The sequence below is a fragment of the Mirounga leonina genome, unplaced genomic scaffold (genome assembly GCF_011800145.1).
Source record: "Mirounga leonina isolate KUSES-001 unplaced genomic scaffold, KU_Mleo_1.0 Mir_129, whole genome shotgun sequence".
Taxonomy (NCBI): Eukaryota; Metazoa; Chordata; class Mammalia; order Carnivora; family Phocidae; genus Mirounga; species Mirounga leonina.
Window position 1 is genome coordinate 68,925,697 of NW_023270323.1, and position 22,799 is coordinate 68,948,495.

Consider the following 22,799-nt stretch of genomic DNA (forward strand, 5'->3'; position numbering starts at 1 on the left):
AGAAGCAGGCTCCCCGCTAGGGAGCCCAACGCAGGGCTCGACTCCAGGACCCTGGGATCATGACCTGAGTGGAAGGCAGACACTTAACTGACTAAGCCACCCAGGTGCCTCATTTCAGGCACTTTCAGAAAAGCAGAGAGAAAAGATGTCCCCTCATGGGCACTGTGGCCACTACTACATTGATCTTCCTGAATGTCTGAATAGATGAGCCTCAGTAGGAACTGAATTAGTCTTTTCCTCGACCAGTGTTTGGGGCCATTGTCCTTTGTGAGGCCAGATGGTACAGAAGGCCAGCAGAGGTCCACAGGGAGAGGGAGGTGGCTGGCCAAAGGCATGCGGTGACCTGCAGCGTGTTCCCGCAACATCAAAAGTGCGCACAGGAAGGAAAACCCAAGGCCGGTCGGGAAGAGCTGTGTGCGGGATAGCTCCTTCCATTCCCTCAGCTGCAGCTAGGCAGGCTCTGCTAATTGATCCCAGGGTTCTTTTCCTCCAGGTCTCCCTTGACCTCTGAGTCCTTCTCAACCCCTCTCTCTAGACACTCGTTCCCTGAGAAGAAACCTATTTGCTATGCATGAGTCAGCCTTAAGGGTAAGGGAAAACAAGCCTCCGTGAGTTGCTCGAGGTCAGAGTCTGGTCTGAAACCCAGCTCTGCCTGGTTCCAAAGCCCTTGTTTATTCTTTGATTCCTGCCTTCTTCGATCCTGCAGCGCAGATGTAGCAGAAGGAGCACCCAAAGGAGAATGGAGAGCCCAGGTCTTCTGGGAACTAGCTGAATCATTCCTCCCCCAGTGCCCTGAGCCCTAAAATGGGAATGGTAGCATGCACATTACCTGGAGGCTTGTCAGGACAGCGTGAAGCAGGGAGCCCAGGCCTTGCCCTCTGAGGGCGCTCAAGAAATGCTAAGGTCCTTGTTCTCCCACCATTGGTCAGCAAGTTGGGAGACCCTGTGGTGCCACGGGAATGCCTCTTAGCTCGTGATGGCCTGAAAACACTCAGCAAGGCCAGGCCTAGAAATGGAAGAGCTTCTCTCTGATCATCATTGTGACAGAGGTCCTCTCCCTGTCTATGTGTGTCATTCAGCATGTCACTCTCTGCCTCACTTTACTCCTCCACAAGCAAAATTAAAATGGGATTGGTGATCTTTGATATTCTCAGCCCACAATGGTGATCTTAATCCAACAGATGGACATAGAGCTCAGGGGCCCCAACCACCTTCTGCATGGGCCCACCCCCACTCCTCTCAAAAAGCAAGTCCCTGGGCCACCAGTGTGGATGGAATAAGGTCTTTTTCTTTGCCTTCCCCCCCCATTTTTTAAGACACAATGAGGCTCTGTCAGGGAAACAAACTGCCGCCTGTTCTGTCAAAATTGAGTCAAGGGGGAGAGATTACGGCGCTGTTTTTGGACTGGCAGATGTCCAATTCGTTGCTGTTTAAAACCCCCTGAGTCTTTCCATTTCTTAGATTTTTGCAAAATATGGTGGATTTTTCTCTCTAACGGCCTGTCTCCATAAAACTGTCACCTAACAGTAGGTAACTGGAGTGAAACCACAGACAGCACAAAACCCAAGCTTCGGGAGACATCTCCACGGTGCAAACCTGTGGAACCTTGATTGTCTTGAACATGAAGCAAGACCCAGAGAACCAGCAGAGAAGTAGCTCGTGCTGACGGCGGGAGGCTGCCTTCATCTGCACTGATTTGATGTGCGGTGGCAACCTGCTTGCCTCCCGAGATAGAAAAAGGAGCTTCAGGGGAGGAGACATGACTCTCCGACCTCTGACCCTCCGTGGGGTTGGTTACAAATTGGCGGAGAGCTCCAGGCACCGGTGTTTCCTTTCCTTCTTGGTGCTCACCCTTTGCCTCCTCATTCTGCCTTGGGCAGCATCTGGGGACAAGAGGTGGGCTTGGTGAGGCTTCATTTCTCAGTTACTGCCCAGCATGAGCCAGAGCAGCGAAAATAAAAACCCCGTCATTTGTCTATGGCCCACACACGTCCTGTGGGTGGTGATAAAACATGACCTTGTTTTGTGTTCCCAGCATCTCTTCAAATTTATGTTGGGTTGTGTCTGTTTCCTGTGGCTGCTACCCCAAATTACCACAAACCTAGTTTCTTCCCACCACAGAAAGTTACTCTGCCATAATTCCAGAGGCCGAAAGTCTGAAATCAAGGTGTCTGCAGAGCTGGGAGGTGTCTGGGGGACAACCCATCCCATGCCTCTGCCCGAGCTTCTGGTGGCTGCCAGAACTCTTGGCAGTCCTTGGCTTGGAGACACATCCCTCCAACGTCTGCCCCTGTGTCCACGTGGCCTTCTTCCCCGTGTCCTCTGTCTATTTTCCCTTCTTGCCTCTTCTTTCCCTTCTTCCTTGTCATTGCATTCGGGGCCCACCCTAATCCAGGATGATCTCATATCAAGATCCTTAACTTGATTCCATCTGAAACACCCCCCTTTTTTTTCCCATATAAGGTCACATTTCCAGGTGCCAGGTAGATGTATTTTGGGGGGGCTACTATTCTACCCATGACAGGGGTTTTACTCCCATGTCCCTGGAGAGCGCTAGCCACATCTTTTCTGCTCGTTCTCAAGTTGGATTCTGCCACTCTGAGATTCAGACGTACTCTCAATTTAGTAACTAGAATATCTAATGTTAAGTAACAGCCAAAGCTTGAACTTGAGTTAGATTCTCTCTCCTCTGCAGCTTAGACCCAATTCAAACTGGAAGGCATGTGTAGAAGGGAAGCAGTGTGTTGCTTTCTACTCTTTTCTGCTCGCCTCTTTCCTTCCCCCAGCATACATCTGCTGTTTCACTCTTTTTCAGGGTCTGAGGTGGGTGAAGTGGGCGTGTTGCAATAGTTCGCTTGGCTGAGTGGCTGAGTATTATCTGGGTCTGGCAAATGTTTAAAGGGGAGACCCTGCCTAGGCCTAGCTAATGATGAAAGTAGATTTGTTCCCTCATGGGGGCTTTGGAGGTCCTGTGTGTTCCCCACTGGTCCCCTCTCTCCAGCAATCTCCTTGACCCAGGTTGATGCAATGGATTCTGAGACCTGCCATTCAGCCAATGCCTGCAGAACGTCTTTACTGGACCGGCACTCACTCTCTTTGTACTTCTGGCTCATGGGAAGCATGCACATGACACTTGCCTCCCACAGCCTCTTGGAGGCAGGCGCCGCTCAGCCCAGTGGAGCAGTCCTTTCCTGGCTGGCCTCCCAGTAGCCCCTCCTCAGGGCTCACACTCCCATCCCTGGCTCTCTCTAACTTTTTCAGGTGAGGGTCAGCCTCCAGCGCTCTGCGACTTCCAACTGCCAGAAATGTACTTCACAAATCTCTGCACATCTCCGAAGGCTCTTTTGAAGCTCGGGGTTGAAAGGTGGTCAGCCCCACGCCCTGGAGGCTCATATGAAGACAGCAGTCCTCTCCAAAGAAATCTCTTCGCCAGTTTGCTATGCCTTCACTATGGTCCCTTTTTCTCTGCCGGTTCTGGTCTCTGTGTCTGTCTGCATATAGCTACGTCCTGCCACCTCCCATGGGCATTGCTCTTGGTTATGGCTTTAGCTGCTTTGCTGCAATGGGAAAAAGGAAGCGCCTACTCTAGTTGCGTAGATTATTCTTTTCATGAAGGCGTTCATTCCCACTATTTTAACATTTGTCTACTGAAAAGAAGGGGGACACAGCATAGTACATGGGGAGTCTCTGTGCAGAAGCTAGTCAGAAGTTCCTGGAATCATGCAAAAGTACAAGTAGTGTGTCTGTTGTGCATCCATTCGGAAGAGCAATGCAAGGAATGCACACTTAAATAGCGGGGATTTTTTAAAAATCACATCTATGAAAGTGACGAAATACCGGGTGGTCTTTCCTGATTAAAAAAAAAAAACAGGGGCTCCTGGGTGGCTCAGTCGTTAAGCGTCTGCCTTCGGCTCAGGTCATGATCCCAGGGTCCTGGGATCGAGTCCCACATCGGGCTCCCTGCTCCGCGGGAAGCCTGCTTCTCCCTCTGCCACTCCCCCGGCTTGTGTTCCCTCTCTCGCTATCTCTCTCTCTGTCAAATAAATAAATTAAAAAAAAAAAAAAAAAACAAAAAACCCTCATGGGTAACAGAAGAAATAAACCTCAAAAACGCTTTTTCTGAATTGCTATCTGACAACGGGGGTCTTGGTCCCCACCCAGCTCTCCATACGTGTGTTCCTAACTCCTTCAAATGTCCTAGCACCCTTGCTGTCCTACCCCATTTTGATGTTCCTCATCTTCTCCAGTTCCTGTTTTCTCTCTCACTTTCATCACAACTTAACACTGCTTTGCCCCTCCAGCCCCTACCTGTGTGCCAAGAGTGCTGGAGGAAACTGACTCGTTCTCAAGGGTCCGTGTTAATACAGGGGTCATTGCTCTGAATGCCTTTCTGTGCTGGTAGCTGTCACTGGGAGAAGCGATGTCATCCTTAAGGAAAGATTTTGCTCCTTGGAGTTGCCTGAGAACAGCTGTTATCAACCTGACAGTCTGGGAAGTTTAGATCGTCTATCCGAAAATATCTAAGGAAGCCTGATAACGAGGACTTTTTTCTGGCATGACAAGTTTCATTCGAAAGGATCTTGAATTACAAATATGTATGAATGATCCTTAGAAGCAGCTGTTCATATTGACTAGCCACGTGGCACCCAACGCCAGAAACGCAAAGGGCTGCCATCTTGCCTTCAAAGGGCTTCATGGAAACGTGCACCGTGCTTTGAAGTATAACAGCTTCAAAACCTCTGTCTGTCCATGTCGTGAAGTTGGTACGGAGGAGGTGGAAGGCGCCACCCCCTGACATCTCTGAGAGTGACGCTGGGCTGGGAAGTCGGGCAGCAGCGTCCTGGGGCGGTCTTCCCAGCGCTGTTCTCAGTTATGTCCCGTCCAGAGCTTGAAAGCAACCGTGGTGGGAGTATTTACACCACAGAAATTGGTGAGCCCTACCAACCGGGGCTTTTTTTGTTTCCAGAGAGCCAGTTGTTAACTGCTTATGAGTGAGTGTACCACCAAAGTCGGATAATGCTTCCTGCTTTCATTTTGACTTGTAATTCACTCCGGAGCAAACCATTTAGCATCTCTGTGGCTCAGCGAGAAGAGTCACACATGCTTTTAAGGGAAACTGTGGGAACCAAAGAAAGTATACAAAAGGAAGCGCTTTTAGCTCTCTGGGAGAAAATCTTTATTTTCTTTATTCTTGGGTTCCAGGAAACCAATGCTTGGAGTAGTTCACTTTCTCCTCCAGGGCCCAGCGAGTCAATAGGGGGACGGGGCCCTCTTTTCTGTTTGTTATTATAATGTTCCAAATCATCCTCTTGTTTGTGAAAAATAAAACTCTGTAACATAAGAGTATCATTTTAAAATACTCCTTGCTATTTGTTATGATCAGGTGACATAATTTTCATCACACATTAATTTACGCAAGACTTTGTGCGGGAGGTGGTGGGATTTACAAAAAGCAGGAATAGGCAGGCAGGGAGTTCAGAAGTCTCTGTCCCATACTTATTGTTGACCTGCCATCAGGACAAGCTTCATTGGGGTTATTTTCATCTTTCAATAAATGATTACGAGCATCTCCTGCGTTTGGGGCAAAGACTAATAAGATGCTAATTCCCGGACTAGGTGGGATGTGGTGAAGGGCCACAGTCCAGTATGTATTGGGCACAGTGGTGAGGATTGGCCTGAGTGGGTTGGCAACCAAACCATTGTGGGACAAAATGTAAACAGAAAGGTATTTACAAAGAGAGTTTGCATAGAATTAATCCAGAGTTTTCTAGGAGAGGCAGTTACCTTCTCCCCTTCTACCTGTGTCTTATAGAAAGGAGAAACAAATAATTGCAAGGCTGGAAGGGGACCATAGTTCATCAAGGGTTTCCTTTGGCTCCAGGCTAGAATCTGTGTGGAAACCTTCTAAGAATGAACGTTACCTGCCCCATTAATTAAAGTTCCCAGAGAGGAAGATTCCATGAGCTCTTTGGCCAATGTCCTACAGAACCTGACTTCTTACTGGCAAGAGATCCCTCTGGCTCCCATTCTTTCCTGACTCACTCTCTGCTCTGTAGGTCTTCTGTGGTATGTGGTCTTCATTTCAGTCCATCGCTCATTTATTCCCCATTCACGATGGAATGCCTACTGCATACTAAGTCAGTGGTTTTCAACCTTGGGGAGCCCTTCAAAAACACTGACATCTGGGCCCTAATTCCTTGAAACTGATAGGATGCACTTGGGCTAGTGCCAAGGGCCTCTGTGATGATGATGATGATGATGATGATGATGATGACGACACGACAATAAGACCAGTAGCATCTACAGCAAACATTTATTAGGGGGAGGCACTGTTCCGTTTTGCATACATTACCTCGCATAATCCCAGCAGAGTCCTATGGGGTAGGTAAGTTTATCATCCCCAACAAAAAGCAGGACTGCCCCCTGGAGAGGTCAAGGTCCGGATCTAGTAAGTGGAAGCTGGCGCTCAACCCCATTCTGTCCATTTCTTGACCGCTGTGCTATGCAGCCTCCATATTTCTGTAAAGCTTCCCCAGAAGTTCCGTTGGATTTCTGAAGTTGAAAACCATTGCCACGGTGATAGTACCTGGAATATAGTAGGCTGTTTGTCTAGGACTGTTTAGTCTTTTCCTTTTGTTCCTTGATTTCACTGTGTAGCAGTGGAGACAGATATGTTAAATATGCAAATGTGTGTGCGCACACACGCACCACATATGATGTGATGAGTCATGTGCGAAGCATTGTGATGGGGACTGTGAGTGTTGGAAGGTAGGGGGCAGCAGCTCTTCCTGAGAGTTGGAAGGAAGGTTGGAAAGGACAGGATGTAATTTGGCTTTAAAATCAGAAGTTCATTTACAAATCCTCAAGGGAATCAAATTTGAATCCCTGGGAGGCTTGCTTTCTTGTGAAAGTATTCTCCATAATCCTATGCAGGACACTGGCTATCTTCCTAGTGCTTCTGGAATGGGGTGAGCCTGTGACAGATCTATTTGGGCCAAACTCCAGCTGATTTATGTCTCCAGCCATTTGTAATCTCACCTGTGTCCTTCTTTGAGGATCACTGGTTAGGAAGGGGACTCTGAAATAAGAAACCCAGGACTTGTCTGTATACTCTATCCCCGTATTTGTTTCTCTTGTTCTATCTAGCAGTTATAACAAGACAGAGAATGGGAATTGATGCAGTAAAGGGATAAGGTGTTGATGTCTCACTCATATGTATAACCCCAGAACCTAGCAGGATGCCTGGTCTGTAGCAGATGCACAGTAAATATTTGCTGAATAAATGAGTGGAAAAATGAATGAATGAAAATGGAAACTATGGTACTTCCATATGGACATCTTTAATTTCCCTGGATAATGTTGGTGATGATGGTGGTGGTGCTGATGTCTGAGAATGCCCCATAGGCATTATCTCTCAATTCTCTCCATATCCTTTGAGATCAGGTGGGCAGGTTTCATCATCATCCTCAGCCTCATTTATAAGCAAGGAAGTTGAGTTCCAATGAGTTAAAGACCTTGTCTGAGACTACGTGCACAATTTGGGTCTTGGGCTCAGCCTTCTCAAATTTTGTGCCTTCTCTACATCTGTGGGAGGCATTGCCAATATACAACTGAAAAAATAAGATTTTTGCTTAAGAGAAACTAGAGAAATATGCACCTTCTTTTCCTGCTGAGATGAAAGATGACTATATAATCTCTTCAGGGCATTTCTCATGTCATACTTCCTCTGTGTATTATAGACTGTATCTACCCACCTGATGCCAATATGACTCCCCCAAGTCATGACAACCAGAAATGTCTCCAGACATCGCTAATTGTCCCTTGGGGAACAAAATCGTCCCTTGTTGAGATCCATTGATTTTGTCCAAACAGTAACTTTTCAATCAACTGAATTCTGGTCAGATTATTTACTTCATTTATTTGTTTATTTGTAATGAGAACGCTGGGCTACATAGGTACTATAAGTCGAGAAAGGATTACAGAACAAGAGGGCAGGAGTCGGGGGACAAAGTCAGATATAATCACCAGGGTCACATGACTTATAATCGCAGTTAAGTGATTCTATTTTCTTTTTTTGTGTTGAACTTTGAACTTATGTCCACTTATCTTTCTCAGAAGGCTGATTGCATTAAAGTTCATTACATGTATATATATAACATATATTTTATATATATATATGATTTTTTTCCTTCATAAGTATTCATAACTCTCTCCTTCCTATATACTTGAAATTTGAATTAGCCAAATAAATTAATTAAAAATAAATTAAAGTTAGAAAACTTTGGTCTTTAAGTCATGGGTAACATTTATTTTGTAACTGACAGATGAACATTGAAATTCAGGAAAAGTATGGAATTAAAGCCTAATAAAATGTTATATAAACTCTTAAGTCATGTTGACTTAAGTGGTGAGATCATGCCAAGAAAGTTAATGGAGCTGGCTCTGGGGCCGCCGATCCAGTGATTTATCCACCTCTGTGCATTTCTAAGCAAAAACACATGTCTGCAAAATGAGCCTTTGCAAGCCAAAGACAGAAAGATCAAACTGCCAAGGGTATCTCAGACCTTTTTCATACATGCAGCTTGCATATTTAAAAGCAGGCCTGGTCTTTACACACTTGAAGAATGTACAGCAGAATCTGGACATACTGTCATTCTTTGGAAAGCGTTTCCCAGGTGGTGCTCCTGTTTCTTCAAAGATGAGCCCATCCTAAAATTCTGGCCCATTTGGTAGGCTTGTTAATAAGAGACCTGTTGGCTTTTTTTTTTTTTTTTTCCTCTCTCTCTCTCTTTCTTCCTCTCTGTTTAAGAACTGGTCTTGTATCTGTAATTAAAAGGCAGCCCAGGACATTGGGAAGATCAATGGCTTTCACTTTCAGACCCTGCCACACTAGCTTCCTGGTTGTGCGACCTTGGGTGAACTACTTATCCCTTCTGTGTCCTATTGTTCTCTCCAAGAAATGGAGCTAATGAGGCCCACTACCCTGGAAGGTTGGAGAATGTAAGGAGATGTGGAATAGAAGTGGAATGGATAGTATACTGCCTACTGCATGAATCGATGCTTCAAAGGTGTTTATTCCGGTCCCCTATTCCTAACACCAAGGTCATGCTGTGACCACACAGGGGGCCAAAAGTGGCCTGCATTTGTGTTTACCTGCAAAGTCCTTTCAAACACTCTGAGCGAATTGCCAACGTTTAAAAATTGGAGACTTCAAGTAAGAATCTAAATGGTAGGATTTTGAATAAAAAACCCGAAGATCTAGCAACACGGGGCCGCTGTAGATGGGGCGCATCTGCCCCCAGCCCCCCAATCTCCTTCTCTCTCTGATGCCTCACACCTGACCTGCTTCACACATTTATGTCACGTGGCTGACATGCTCGGGACTTAAGGTGTTAGCCACAGTGCACTTCAACAATGATGGGGCCTCTGGTACAGAGAAGGCCTCAAGGATGCAGACATCTACCGCCCTAGCCCCTGCCTATAAGGAATTCACAGTCTTATTAAGAGCTTATTGTAAGTGATGATTTCAATCTAGCAGGAATTTATTGAATTCCTACTGCAGATCTGGCACCAAGGATGCAAAACTTAATAAGATATGGCCCATGCCCAAGAGCAACCTGCTCTGCTGACCTCTTCTGGATTGGAGTTTCTGTTTTCTGTTTCCAACCCGGGTGGAGACTCGTAACATTATTAACTTTTTATGTTCCGCTTAGGACATCATCCAGTCCAGGCCTCGCTTTTGTTTTGTCTTTATTTTTCTGCATCGACTGACAGCCTAAAATTATTGCAGTGACTTAGCTGTAGAGAAGTTCCGTCTCCCTAAAACTTGGAAGAATGGAAAACACAAATAGAAACCATTTTCCCTGGGGCGCCTGGGTGGCTCAGTTGGTTAAGCGACTGCCTTCGGCTCAGGTCATGATCCTGGAGTCCTGGGATCGAGTCCCGCATCGGGCTCCCTGCTCAGTGGGGAGTCTGCTTCTCCCTCTGACCCTCCTCCCTCTCATGCTCTCTGTCTCTCATTCTCTCTGTCTCAAATAAATAAATAAAATCTTAAAAAAAAAAAAAAAGAAACCATTTTCCCTCTTATTTTCTATGAAGGGAAGGTTTTTAAAACATCTGGCTTCTCAACTCCTAGCCTAGTGCCCGGCAGTAGAAGGCTAAGTAATGTTCGTTCGCTAAAATAAATGGATGAATGGATAAACCATTGAATGGATGGATGAAATTTCAACATCTAATCCAATTCACCCTCCCCGTGCCCACATCCGTTTATGTATTTTATTGTCAAATATGTACAGTGCTGGGGAAGGAGTCTTCCAGACACAGGGCACAGAGAGTCCAAAGGCCCTGAGATGAGAACAACCTGGACACGTTCCAATAACCAGAAGGAAGACCAGGGTGGTTGGGGGTGAGCAGAGAAGAGGGATGAGAAATGGCAACAGTGGCTGGTTTATGTGGGGCCCATAGGCCTTGTTGCAGGCTTTCCGTATTTTATAAGTATAGCGGGAATGAGAAATCTGATTGCAATTTTTAAAAGATCCCATTGGCCACTATATATAGTATGGGTTACTGGGAGGGAAGAGGGAAGCCAAGAACCCAGATAGGTGGTTGCTTAGAGCAAGAGAGGGGTGGTGGGCAATGCCCATAGCTGTGGGACCAGGCTTTGGACAGATTTTGAAGTTTCAGCATCATCTACTGACACCGTAACACTGTCTAATGGACGTATAATGCCAGCCACATGTGTAACTTTAAATTTTCTACTAACTACATTTTAGGAACGCGCAAGTAGCAACATTGTGGGTTTGAAAGTTGAGGAAAAAACTTCCAATTTACTATATGTTTACCGAAAAATATCTCTTTATATTGCTCACTTTATTACCTTTCCATTTCTTTTACGCAACAAACAACTTTGTTTTGTTCCGCTGCCGTAAATTGCGATTGACATTTCTCCTGAAAGTTGTGATACTCCTTCTTCTAATCATTTTTTTCTTAACTTTTCTGGTCACAGAGCTGATGTATTGTCCGCCCCTCCATTCTGTACAAGTATTATCTTTTTACATTCCAAAATCTGTCTATACTTCCTTGTTTTCACCAGAAACGAATTGAATCATTTATAATTAGAACAATTATTTTCACTTAAATCAGAATTGTGAATTATGTAGGTATCCCTGTAACTTGTGCTGCCTGCATAAAATATTTAAATAAACGCACTCTAATGTTACATGGTGCAAACATAAAGATCATTCCAGCTGAATCAATCCGTTGACAGGGACTAACACACATAGCCTGGTGTTTATGTGTAGTAGCAGAAACGACCCATGTACCTGACTCTCTCACTACAAAACGACAATATCCTCTTATGTCATGCAATAGTTAAGCAGAAACACAATCCTGGCAACATCATAAGCGTGTTTGGTGGAAAAGCACTTAGCACTGCTTCCATTTTGAAATTGAACTTCACATCAGTTAAAATTAATACAACTGAAATTCAGTTCCTCAGTCTGCTCACTGGCCCCCTGTGGCTGGTGGCTGCCATATTGGACGGTGCCTCCCTGGTGTGGTTCAGAGTTGGGGGGCCCTGCCCTCACCTCTCCTGCCCTGCGCTTCCATCCCGTGGTACTCAAAACTGAACTATCAGGGTGCGCTTATAGCATTCGGTTAACACACAAGTCAAGGCAATATGAAACCAAGCTCTTAGGAACCAGATTACATTTCTAAAAGAGGTTTTCCTCTCAGAACAATGAACAGAGAGAAATGCTCCATTTGACATAAAAAAAACTGACTCATGCACACAAATATGATTTTTTTTTTTTACCTGTTACATTTTAAATATCCATGTCCATAAACCCAGCAGCACTGAGTATGCTGGGACTGGCTGCCAGCCATCGTGGCTGGTGTCCATATTATGGCTTTAAGGAGTGGCTACCACGAGTTTGCTGAATATGGGCATTTTTGTTAAATGCCAAATATGGGGCTGTTGAACAGTGGGCACTGACACCACCTATCACACGCATACCTCCCTGCGCTTACCTATATCCACAAGCATTTTCTTCTCCAGAAGCGCTATCCCGCTTCAGCTTTGATCCTGCCATAGCCCCCCTAACGGGTCTCCAGACCTGCCATCAATGTGCCTTGTCTTTGGGTAGTACTTTGAAGCAAGAGCAGACCCCTTAATGTCTGTGAGACTCTGGATTTCAAGAAGGATCAACTTTGACTTCCCGCTGCTGTTGCAAGACCCTCTTTGCCCCCCTGTCCCCCATGGCTAGTGTCACAAATATTAATGCCACACTTGCACATGCTGGGCTCAGAATGGCCCCTTTTAATTAAAATATGGATCTATTTTTTCAAATGCATTTTCACATTTCTGCATGGGGAGAAGTGCTTCTCCTGCCGAGTGCAATTTCAGATTGGGCAAAATAGGTGCAGATTTCATTCGAATCTCTTTGAAGTTTCAGAATGTCCTTAAACCCTAGGATGATTTTTTGCTGCTTTTATATTCTCAATGGTTTCCTGGACATTAGGGAAGAGCTTTCATGTATTCACATCTTTGGGATTCTGAAACATTATTGGATAAATATTAAAGAGAACTAAATTGAATCAAAGTTAAAATGAATCAAAATTGGCCCTAAATAAAATTTAAAAAGCAACACTTAAAATATATTGTTATTAACCACCACTTTTGGGGACGTTATAGGCTAAATGTGATTCTCATTCCAATGAATCAAGGGTTTCTTATGGGGGAAAAAAATACCCTCTCCTTATATGTATCAGTGTGTCCACATGGAAATAAAGCTCAGAATTTATCTCTTTAGATAGCTAGGAAGAGATATCAAGAAAGGAACTTTCTCTGGGCTAAGTTTCCCAAACTTTTGGAACGGATCACGGCCTCCTCTGTGTCCTGCAACACATTTTCAGGCCTCTTTTTTTGGCATTTATATGATACTTTATTGGCATTATGATCGTATTTTATATTGTTTTGTCAAGCACACACCTGCCTCTCTCCCTCGGTTATTAAACTGCATGAGGACAGAGATAATGCTGGGTGTGGGTATCTCACAGTGCCTCCTCATTGCCCCTTTAGACTCTTCATCATTTTGTCCCTTGACCTAATCTAAGTTTCTTGTGATTTGGCTGGGGTAGGGCAGCTTACAATGACCTATTCTGCAACTAAATAGATGAGACAGGGATTTGGAAGGAAGGAATCATGTTGATAACCAATTCTAATCTTGTTTTCACTAGTGTACAGAGACTCAAGAGAGATTCATAGCTTCCTGCTCCTTGCACTGCCCACAGTTTCCTTGTATCGGTCAATGTTTTCATACTCAAATGCTTGTCTACTTAAATTTTTAGGCAAGTTCTTTGCATTAATATTTGGATCTTGAGAGTATAAGTTGATTATAGATTTTTAGTCTTGCTATCTATCATTAATTTAGAAAAATTCACCCAAAACAGAGTAGTGAAGGGATTGCATGGCTTGCCTGGGGCTTTCTAGAATTTATACTGCAAAGTTTGGAAAAGGACTCTGAATTTCATCTTTTTATCAACTTAGTTACCCCAATGAAATGACTTGCTGACAGTGACCAGATCTGAGAAGGGGCAATCATGGCCTATATCAAAGACTCCCAAATCACGGCCTGCCAGCTACGTGATGGAGCGGTCTTGCTCCCACAAGGACTCAGCCACCGCAATGAGCCCAAGGCCCCCATGGGCACTGTTACCTTGACTTAATTGTGTTGTTTGGTTTTGTTTGTCCTTACCGAACTTGAACTCTGTTTGCAAAGTCTGCCAAATCTGCTTTCTCTAAATATCTTTCTTTGTATTCCTCAATGGCTCAGCTGGAGTTAGCCATCCCTTTGTCCCGATTTTAAGCACTTTGAGAAGAGTGGGGGTTCCGTCTTGGTGAGGGTGCCAACATTTCAAAGACATGAGCACTCTTGCAGATCCCCCTTGATTTGGAAACTTAACACTTTACTTTTGCCATTCGACCTTCAAGGAGCTTGACTGACAGGAAGTACTTTTATTTTTAGTTTAGTTTAGTTTTATTTTATTTTATTTTTATCACTAACCCCCAGGTGCCAGCACAGTTTCACTGCATGTGAAACGCATCAGGGTTCGCCTGCCCCACCCCACCTGCGTCTACCTGGCAGTGATGTTTGGTGGCGGGGACAGTGGGCACCCAGCAGCGATCAGCAGACCTCTGAACGCGAAAGAGAGGGCATAAGGCAGGAAAGGGGCCGTGCACCTGACATGCGGGGCGGGGCCGCCCGAAGGTGGGGCGCAATCCGTGCGTGCGGGGCCCCGGCAGCAACTTGCTCAAGCTGTTGTTTCACAGCTACTCACAACAGTCAACTTCAACACATTTTCACACTGTTTGGCTCAAGCTCCTGGCAGCGTTCCTAAACACTCTGAGGAAATAATTCCACAAAGTGGCATAAATTAATGTGACTAATTAACATGATGTTAATTATTTGTAAATTGTATGTTTGGATACACATTACTTGAGAGGCATATGTTACATTCAGTGTTTACCGAAACAAGTGACTGGTAATAGCTCCTCCTGAGTGTTCCCTTCACGACAGTCAGCAAATGGAGGCTCCTCTAAAAATAAAAACCGTGTCCTCGGGGGAGCTGCGGGAAGGATTGAATATAATCCAGTGCCACTGAAGGAGCCCCCTTCCCTTGAAAAGTGGGAGTTCCTGATACTTCCTGTTTCACACCTGCTGTATTGTGGATATGGCTTCTTTAAAGCTGTTTCTTCTTTCCCTGTGCCCGCAGACAGGTGGAGGCTGGGGACACTCCTGAGGTGTCCAGCGTCTCAGCATCTCCTTCCTGATCTGTGTCTCTGCAGACTGGCCCCACCCTCATCCCCCAAGGCAGGGCAGAAGGCTCTGTCAGGTCGAGGGCAGTTAAAAAATACATCAGCCTGGCCGTATCCTGTGTTCAGAACGGTTCAGGGTTTCCCATTCAGCAACAAAGCATCCTCCATCCTCTTTGGACTCACACTTGACATTCTAGTCCTTGTTCCTGGAATAAGCCAATCTGTTTAAGTGGCTTTTAAGTTCTGAAGAAGGTGCATTAATTTCAGGTGCTTTGCGTATGTGTTGCTAACATGCAAAATAAATTGCTTTTTTTACTTGAAAAAAGAAAGCACAGCCTTGGTAGCATTCTTTGGATATTATGGCTAATGAGGTTTTTCGAGGAGCAAGTGTCTTAATGAGATTTTTTGACTCTGGCGTGCCTTCCCCAGCAAAGTAAAATCATGTGTTTTGCTGATGTTCTTTGGTCAGGATTGAGTGACCAAGTCCATTGGGGGAATGATCTGGATCCCTTGGCAAAGGGAAAGAGAACACAAGGCCACGGTGGGATCTGGTTATGGCAAAGCCAAGGGAAGACCACATCCCTGTTCTAAATCCCATTACTTGGGGCAAATATCTTCAGCTTTCATGTTGTATTATAGGTCTAGGCATTTTTTGAAAAGGCAGTCGGAAAACAACCCCATGCTCCAAGGGGGCCAGCTGAGGGAGTAAAGCTGCTCAGTGTGGCCATCCTGTGTTAACTCCGAAACAGACGAAACTCCTCCCCAGACCCTTGTTCTCAGGGGAAATACTGACTGGAATTTGCCTTCTGGAGGGGCATGTGAAAACAACTATGGAAAGTCGAAAGCATTTTAATTTATTCATGGGCACTAATGACTTAAGTAAAAGCAAAGAATTGTACTTAAAATACACACTTGATTAGCCCAACGGTGGAGTTACAACGAAGTCCTCGTGAGTCCTGTCTCCCTTAGTTGCCGTCACATCTGACCCTCACCTTATCTGTTATGACCACACGCGTCAGACACACATGAATGAATGACTGATTGCTGAAGCAGAACTGAACACAAAATGCAGATCCTCCTCAAACCCGCATCACACAGTCATTCCCCAAACTATGTAAAACATAGAAAAATCCTCCCAAAGTCTCCAGGCAAAAGTTGATTTTATTTCAGCTGTAGTGACAAAATGAACGTAAGACACTCTGGGGATGAAGGGACACAGGAAGAAAGTGGTAGAAAGGTTGGCAAAAACTGAATTGCTTGTGAATGTGATAACATTCGGGGAATGAAGAGAGTATTATTCTAGAAGGGCTTTTACATTTTGGGTTGGGAAGTAGAACCTGAACTTGAGAGGGAAGTGTTGTCTCTTCTAGGAGAAAGGAGAGTGAGCATTTATATGACAATACTGTGGGAGCACAGGAATGAAAGTATCAGGATGAGTCACATTTGAGATGGCTCTGATAATCTTGAGGGTGTCGTTCAATGTGTTCACTTGAAGAGATGTCACAATCCAGTTGAAGTTACCAACTGTTGCTACACATTGCGGGACTGGTATTTTAAAACACAGACACAAATCTGTTTCAAGTATTAAATGGTGTAAGTTGAGTTCCAATGCATATTGTTTTTAAAGTGTACAAATGACTATGGGAAAGAAATGAGACAATTGTTCTCCCTTTGAACATCTATCTTTAGGAAATTGTCCTGAATTTAGATTCTTTGTAATCTCAACACACAACCTGAACCTCAATGCAACCAGTGAACCCTCAAGGAATGAAAGAATTTGCTGGATGGATGAAAGAATTACAATAAGCAAACTGACAAGACAAGGAGAATGTGTATAATAATTGTAGCAAATGCGCTATTTAGAATTTACTGTGTTACTGGCCCAGTTCCAAGTACTTTGCATGTATTAACTCACTGAGCGCTCACATCGCTCTCAAGTTCTGTCATTATCTCCATTTTACAGATGAAGAAACCTGGCACAGAGAGGTCAATGAACTTGCCCAGGGTCACACAGCTTGGAAGTGGTGGTACCGGGATTAGCAGTTAGGCATGTGGGTTCCAGGCACTGTGCGTCTAACCACTCCTTTGCTTGATTAAATAGCAGAAAAGCTTTCTTTCAAGGGGAGCATGCTTTCTTCTGTGTTAATGAGCAATGTTGAAAAGATCCAGGACATGGGCCACAGTTGGGGGCAGAAATGGGAGACAACTCCCCAGCACTACCACCACCAGCACAAGACCTCTACAGGGTAAAGGGAAAGAATGAATATTCTTTAAAACAGATTGTTTCCTCTGTGACAGTCACCAGCTTTATAAATTCTTTTTTTTTTTTTTAAAGATTTTATTTATTTATTTGACAGAGAGAGACACAGTGAGAGAGGGAACACAAGCAGGGGGAGTGGGAGAGGGAGAAGCAGGCTTCCCGCGGAGCAGGGAGCCCGATGCGGGGCTCGATCCCAGGACCCTGGGATCATGACCTGAGCCGAAGGCAGACGCCCAATGACTGAGCCACCCAGGCACCCCAGCTTTATAAATTCTTTAACATATTGTTCCAAACAGCCTGCACTTCTGAGGTAATTGATAGCATGCCTTTCATTATTAGTTTAATTTTCAGTAATTTGTGCTAGTCTCTAAGTTCTGATAATAATAATAATGAATTAATATTGATTCCCTGTTTTCTATATGCTTCTATATCTGAAGCGCTTTGTCTAGACTTGTGCAGTAGGCACAATTATCGGCATCCCATTTTACAGATGAGGAACAGAGGCATGGAGCTTAAGAGCTGTGAGTGGTAGATCCGGGATCCAGGCAGTCTGGATCTACAGCAGCTCCCATGGTTCCTGGTAGGTCTGAATGCACACCTAATGAAGGAAGCATAAAGAAAAACATCCTTTAGACTAACTTACTCTACCCAGATGTAGAAGATAGGTTATGGTTTTGCAGTTCTTTGTATACGAGAAATCTGTTCAACTTTCTTTCTTTCTTTTTAAACCTATGCCAATCTGCCTGTGTGTTTAGGAATCGAAGGAAAGTGAAAAGTTTATAACACATTGGAGCAATTAGACTTTGGTCATATATTTTATAGGGAACATTTTGGATAAACTTATACTTCATCATGAGGAATGAAAGTATTTCATTCCCAGGATAAACCTAGCTAGGCCTGCAAGTCTTACTTCAGCTTATCCTCAAGGCCAGATAATATAGTCCCCTCTTGATGGTAGAGGGTTCTGGGTAGCATTCCTGCTGGGGGTTTTCCAAGAAAAGATATAAAGAAATGAAGTTTGAAGCTGAGATTTGGCTTCTTGCCACCACCTAGTTAACATAGGATTAATATTTTCCTTTTCTACATAAAAAAGTAGTTTTCTAAGGGATCATAAATTTTTAAATAAGAGACTGTGATTTCTGATTTTTTTTTGTATAAATTCAAATTATTGGCTTCAGCTACCATTTCTAAACTCTGCCCTGCTTTGTACTTCCTCGGAACATTCAAACTTCAGAGCCCTTCATCTGTGAATTAATCATGTGCGGAGTATATGCAGTTGGAATTCAGCTATAAATATAAATGAAATTGCTCCAGCCATGGCTGGGTTCAAAAAAAACTAGAGTGATTGGGAGTTTTCAGTTAAAAAAAAAAAAAGAGAAATTTTAAGGAAGAAAAAAAGGAGTTAAGTTGAAAGGACCGATTATATATGATACAGTCTTTATGCATGAAAATATTGGGCTTGTATGGTATATATACTTTATTCCTAAGATTCTGCAAGTCAGCTTATAAGCTTTACTGTCAAGGTGGAAAGAACTGAATGGTGTTTACCAGACTCCAGAGTAGCTCTCTCACTCGACCTGAGGACATGTGAAAGGGAGCCGGGGCCATTAATCACTGCAGAGGATGAGCACACAATAGGTTGTAGAGCTTTTCCTGGTATGACTTGGCGGGAAGGTTTACCCAACTGGGGAACTGAGAAAGAGGAGACGGGGAGGGACAGAGATGGATGAACAAACAGCGCGTGCTTGCCCAAGAGCACATACCTTAGACTATGTTTTCCTCCCAGAAAAGTCTGTGGTCTGAATAGCTGAAAGGCACTTGCATGTACTATGGAATTCTCATCAGATCTAGCTGAAATGTCTTCCTTGCTGATGAGGGAGTGGAAAGAATTGGAATCTGAGGTTGCAGCTCTGAGCGTCAGTCCAGGTTGTAACACTCACTAGCTCTGGGGCTCCAGCAAGTTACCTAATGCTTTCTGCCGTTCGACTCCTTCATGTCTAAGACAAGAACCACCCCTTTTAAAGTTGCTGTGTCTCCACAGTGGAGATCAGCTGCTTTAATTCCAGACGTATATTGAATTCTTGCTTGCTATGTACTGTGATGCTGTATGAAGGGCTAAGGATACAAGGAACACTTACTTCCCTGTAACTGGAAATAAATAAGTCTTGGGGATGAAAAGTACAGCGTAGGGAATATGGTCAATAATATTGTAATAACTTTGTGTGGTAATGGATGGTGACCACACTTATCATGGTGAGCATTTTGCAATGTATATAATTGTTGAATCACCATGGCGTACACTTGAAACTATGTAGTAGTATATGTCAACTATACTTCCATAAGAAAAAACTTTAAATAATAAAGTAACATTTATTAATTTAGGCACTAAAAAAAGAAAGTGACTTAAGGAATTTATCTTCGACTAAGGAAGATAGACTAGGGAGCAATAAGAGGATACTGTGAGAAATAAAACAGTAGAAATATGTTGAGAGGGCAGGGTTAGGGTCGGACAAAGCTGAGTAAGCCTGTAAGGCGTACTAACTCGGGCTGCAAATATACTAAACATTGGCTGCATCCCCCCCTCTCTCAGCATGGGTCTAAGAGTCAACAAAGACTCACAGAGAGGGTCTGAGCACAATATTGGTTTCTGAATCAGAGTTCACTCAGGTGGGTATCAGAAAGAAAGCTTGGCATGAGCCATGGCCCTGGGACAATCAGAATGGAATGACTGGGTTGTCTCGCTGAAGCAAAGAGTCTGATGGGGGACACTTGATTGCCTTTCGAGGATCATGGGCTCCATCCTGGGGACCGTGAGCAGGGGAGAGACAGAGGCAGATGGAGCCCAGGACCCATTGCTTGGCAAAAAGGAGATCAATCCCCAGGGGGGCTGCATATCTCTTATTGTGCACTATTCAGGAGTGATTTTTCTCTTTTAGTTTTTCAGTTTTTCTTGTATATCAGCTGTATTGAGATATAACTCACGTATCATATAATTCACCTATTTAAAGTACACCATTATTTGGTTTTTACTATATTCATTGATCTGGACAACCATAACCACAATCCAATTTTAGAATACTTTTTTACCCCCAAAAGAAAGCCCATTGCCATTAGCAGTCACTTTCCTTACTTCCTTCCCCCAGCCCCTGACAACCACTAATCTACTTTCTGTCTCTATGGCTCTGTCTATTCTGAATATTTCATACATGGAATTACGCTACATGTGGGCTTTTATAACTGACTTCTTTCACTGAGCATAATGTCTTCAAGGTTCACCCATGTTATACTATGCATCAGTGCTACATTCCTTTTTATGACCAAATATTATTCCATTATGTGGCTACGCCCCATTCTATTGATCTACTCCTCAAGTGTTGGATATTTGGGTGTTTCCACTTTTGGCTATTATGAATAACACTATTACAAATACCCATGTACAAGTTTGTGTGTAGACATATGTTTCCATTTCTCTTGCGTAGATGATAGTAGTGGTATACTGAATTAATATGGTGATTCTATTTTTTTTTTAAGAGAGAGAGAGCATGTGTGCAAGCATGAGTGGGGGAGGGGGAGGGGCAGAGGGAGAGAGAGGAGGGAGAATCTTAAGCAGGCCCCACACCCAGTGTGGAGCCCAGTGCGGGGCTCGATCTCACAACCCCGAGATCATGGCCTGAGCTGAAATCAAGAGTTGGCCACTTAACCGACTGAGCCACACAGGCGCCCCATGGTGATTCTATTTTTAATCTTTTGAAATCCTTTTCTAACGTGATTGCACCATTTTCCCCTTTTTTTCTTAATGCCTGATATCTTTTCTATTATTTGTAACCATGCGAACTGGGGAAGAGAACAAGAGGAAGGAGATACAGCTCAAATTCAGTCTTGTTTTCACTTGATAGTCCAGGGAATGGGTGAGCTATTATTGGGATGGTGCTGCATAACAATCTAAAATCTCAGTGGCATACAATGACAAATATTTATTTCTTGCTCTACAAATCAGCTGTAACTCTGATGGCTTCTGCTAGGATTGATAGAGTTTGGCTGTAGTCTGTAGGTCAGATTCATTCAGGGGCTAATGGCCACTCAGTTCATATTCTTATTATGGCAGATGACAGAGATATAGGAGGGCATGTCAAGCCACTAATACTCCTTTGACCAAAACAAGTCGCACAGATAAGCCCAAAAGTCAATGGTTTAGGGAAATTTGCTCTCCCTATTTTTTTTCTGGAAAGTTCTGCAGTGTCACATGGCAAAGTGTGTGTTTATATAATTCTCTTAAAAGGATGGAGTAAAGTGTTGGGAAGAATGATCTGATGATGAAGAATGATCCACAGTCAGTATGCAATTTACAATACTCTAAAACTGAGTTTTTCTAAGTCAAAATGGTAAGCAGGGAAATAGAAAAGGAAGAGAAATTTTTAAATTATGGCCTATTTAAAAAAAATTAAAATGTGAGAAAGTCATAGTAACTTAGAAGCTGTTCTTTGGAGATGTGCTTTCATGAAAAGGTGAAGATGTTTGTAATTAGCCCATTGATTTTTACATGCTCCATTTTAATGATCAAGGAGTCCTCAAATACTTGGTTACTTCATAGAATAATGAAATTTGTGGGTGAAAAGAGCCTTAAGGGACATCTTATTTTGTCTGTTGACTCACTAAAAAGTGCTGAAAGAAACCCTGGGCTCCAGAGTGGATGATACCCACTTCCTGAGGCAACTTGGTCCTCTGTAAGCCACCCCAGGTGATTCTCATAATTACTTACATTCTACTTATTTTCAAGACAGCCCTTGAAGTAGATGCTATTATCATCCCATTGTACAAACAAGGCAACAGACTTAGGAAGATCAAGGTCAAAATCACAGCTATGGAATGGCATGTCAGGGATTTAAGCTTGGGACTCCAAAGCACACAGATCAGCCACAACCCCGGATGTTTCTGGAGAGAAAACGTCCTGCTTCTGTTGGTTCTGAATCTGCCTCTCTTAACCAGATTATTATTATTATTATTATTTTATTCATTTATCTTAGCTTTTCTTTATTTATTTTTAAGTAGGTAAAACATTCCTCCTATAATCTGGCTTATACTTTGAATCTGCCTTACCGATCCTTTCTTTATTCATCACAGTTATTATAAAAAAAAAGCCTAAACTGCCATGTGAATTCACTTAGGTTTTGAATTGCTGCAGTCTGAATTGTTGGGGTTTAACCTACTGCCTACAAGATTTTGTACTTTATCAACAGGCTTCAGTTGTCCCTCTTTCTCCCCTTTTGCCAGAGCCTAAATGGAACACAGGTGACACGTCGAGCAGGAAGTTGTTTTATTTCGACATTAGTAAGGAATTTTCTTTTTCCAGATTAAGTGCTTGTTCTTGTGTCTTTATATGATTGGGTCCCTGGGAGCAAATGGGATTATCGGAAGGTGGCCAGAATGGTAACAGAGTGATGGTGGGAAGGGAAGAAGGAAAAAGCAAGGATGTACGGAAGGTTAATTGGCCTGAATATCCGGTATGGAAGGTGAATAGAAAAGAGAGAGTTAACAAGAGACGATTATTGGGATCGAAAAGGTGGAATTATGAAAGAGAGGAGTTTTATTAGAAAGTCTAAGACAGAAACTGGTTTGTGTGAAGTACCTAATGATGAGGTTGGTAGTGAAAAATGGGTATCTTGCTGGAGGTAGGAGCTAATGACATCAGATCAGCCGTTCCTTAAGGAAACACTTGGAGCTTGG

The 22,799-nt window shown here is 43.6% G+C and overlaps 1 protein-coding gene across 10 annotated transcripts in view; it reads left to right on the forward strand.

Moving 5' to 3' along the window:
• LDB2 (LIM domain binding 2) overlaps positions 1 to 22,799 on the forward strand; it is a 388,081-nt gene that overhangs the window by 243,109 nt on the left and 122,173 nt on the right. The gene's annotated exons all lie outside the window — the stretch shown is intronic.